Raw genomic sequence first — 2,860 nt, 5'->3', positions numbered from 1 at the left:
ATAGAGGGGAAGTATCACCTCCTTGGTTCTGTTTGTCATGCATCTGCTGATGCATGATAAAGTGCAGTTAGCTTTGCTGATGACTTCATCACACTGATGACTCATGTTCATCTTGGAGTCCACTAGGACTCTGAAATCCCTTTCTGTTTCCATGCTGCCGAGCAGGTCATTTTCTAGGCAGTAGGTGTGTTGGACATTTTTCCTTCCTAGGTGCAGTACTTTGCATTTCTCCTTGTTGAATTGCATTCTATTGTTTTCTGCCCATTTGTCCAACCTGTCCAGGTCTGCCTGTAGTTGTTCCCTGCCCTCCGGTGTGTCCACTTCTCCCCACAGTTTTGTATCATCCACAAACTTGGACAGAGTACACTTCACTCCCTCGTCCAAGTCAGTGATGAAGACATTGAAGAGTATCGGTCCAAGGACCAAGACCTGTGAGACCTCACTGCCCACGTCCTTCCAGGTTGATACCGACCCATCCACTACCAATCTCTGGGTACGACCCTCTAGCCAATTTGCCACCCACCGGACTGTGTAATCATCCAAGTCACAGCCTCTTAACTTATTCACCAGTATGGGGTGGGATACCATATTGAAGGCCTTCCTGAAGTCTAAGTAAACGATGTCTACCCCTACTCCTGCGTCCAGGTGTTTTGTAACCTGGTCATAAAAAGAGACTAGATTAGTCAGGCATGATCTACCTGCTACGAACCCATGCTTGTTTCCCCTCAGCATAAATTTTCCTGCCGGGCTGTCACATATATGAGCCTAAATAATATTTTCAAAGACTTTGCCAAGGATGGAGGTGAGACTGACTGGCCTATATTTGCCTGGATCCTCCTTCCTCCCCTTCTTGAAAATAGGGACCACATTGGCCCTTTTCCAGTCCTCCAGGACCTGGCCCATGCGCCACGAGTGCTCAAATATTCTTGCCAGGGGCTGGGCAATAACCTCAGCCAGTGCCTTCAGTACCCTTGGATGGAGCTCATCCGGGCCTGCTGACTTAAATGCATCCAGTCCTCCCAAGTGACTCTGCAATGTCTCAGGGTCAATGCTTGGCAGTCTGATACCCTGCTGTTACCTCTCTACAATCCCATTGTGAGACTTGTCTTGTCCCTCATTTAGGAACACTGAGGTGAAGAATTCATGGAGGAGTTCAGTAAGCCCTATTTTCATCTTATTTGAACACAATAGTTTACTTCATATCTTGAACTGGATTTTCATTTGAAATGTATTTTATTTCATTTTTATCTTTGAATTTTTATACCATTTTATTTTTAACTTTATATTTTGATTTTAGATATCATACTAATCGCAATATCAGTGATAAATTTCCAATTGCAATGCCACTTATAAAAAAATCACAGCCAAGGAAGAGCTTTAAAACCAATTACAGCACAAATTATGTTATAGTACATAAGGCAAAATTCTAACTGAATACATACGGATATTAGATCATAAAAGATTTGAAATCAAAATTAAACAGCTTTATCAAAGTATCAAAGCAAAATGTTTTGGCTTCTTCAAAACATGTTGGGATTTTGTTTCTTGAGAAATTTCAATCTTATTTGAAAAGAAAAAAAAAAATATATATATACATTTCCTACAGAACAGAAATCACAAGCTTCAACTAGACCCAGTGTCCTATTTTGGCCCTAAATTGGTATTGCAAAACTTTAGCCATATGTTAGCAACTTCCTTTATGTTAGTGCTTGCGAACTTCACTAAGGAATCTGTTGTCCCTAAATTAAGAAAAGTATTGTCCTTTGGAGACTAATTGACCAATATTACATTAAATTGAAAATACAGTCACTATTCAAATGTGTTATTTTTTTTTAGTTGTCCAGAACTTTTAACATAATTTCTGATCTTGCATTTTTATTGTTCTCTGTTCCTCTCTCAAGTTACATTTCCTTCGACATCGCTATACACAGATTCACACTCAGTGGCCTCGTCTACACATGCATATTTACAGCACAATAACTGTGGCAACTTACACAGACTTGGGCATAAATCTGATACCTGCAAGATATCAAATTTACACCTGATTACTTCCTGTGCAGTGACGCACATGTAGACGCATTATTGTACAGTAATGCAGAAGCCTCCCTGCTGGGTCTGCCCAGCCGCTAAGGGGCCAGCCAGAGCCCAGCTCCAGAGGTCCTGCCTTACACTCTCTCCCGCTGCTGAGCTGTGCTGCTCTCTGGCAGCCCCTCGCTGCAGGATATAAAAGTCTGTAGCCAGTTTGTGCCTTGAGGCACACACTCCAGGGAGCTGGCAGAAGCTGCTTGTGGCTGGAGCACACACCCCAGCAGGGCCCCATGTGCCCCCCTGGACAGCCCACAGGCTGGGTCTGCTTGGGCTGAACTCCTCTCGACTTGCACTCTGGCCACAGGTGAGTACTGCCAGGGAATGCAGCTGATTGCATCCTTTGCCAATCCCTGCTGGCTATACCACCAGGGCCAGCACCCACTTCCTAGAGCTATGCAAAGCTTCAGGTGCTGATTCGATTTGGAGGAGATTTGGCCCGATTCGGTGGCCAAATCTCCAAATCCAAATTGAATCAGGGGACCAATAAAAAGGTCTGAATTGATTCAAAGCTCTCTGAATCCATTTGGAAAAGATTCGGAGAGCTTGGATGATTCAAGCAGTCCCAGCCTGCTGCAGCAGGAAGCTGGAGCTGGACTAGTAGCCAGTAAGTAGGGGTGGGGGAGGAGACCATGGGGGGACCCCTGCCAGGCCCCAGCCCCTGCCTGCTCCCCCAGCCCCCCTGACCCCACCCCACTCTCCCACCCTCCCCAGCTCCTGGTGCTTTAAAAAAATCCCCCACTCACCGGGTGCTGCCAGGAGGGGGGCATGATTC

Source organism: Alligator sinensis, unplaced genomic scaffold (assembly GCF_000455745.1).
Source record: "Alligator sinensis unplaced genomic scaffold, ASM45574v1 scaffold47_2, whole genome shotgun sequence".
Taxonomy (NCBI): domain Eukaryota; kingdom Metazoa; phylum Chordata; order Crocodylia; family Alligatoridae; genus Alligator; species Alligator sinensis.
Note: the sequence above shows the minus strand (reverse complement) of the source record.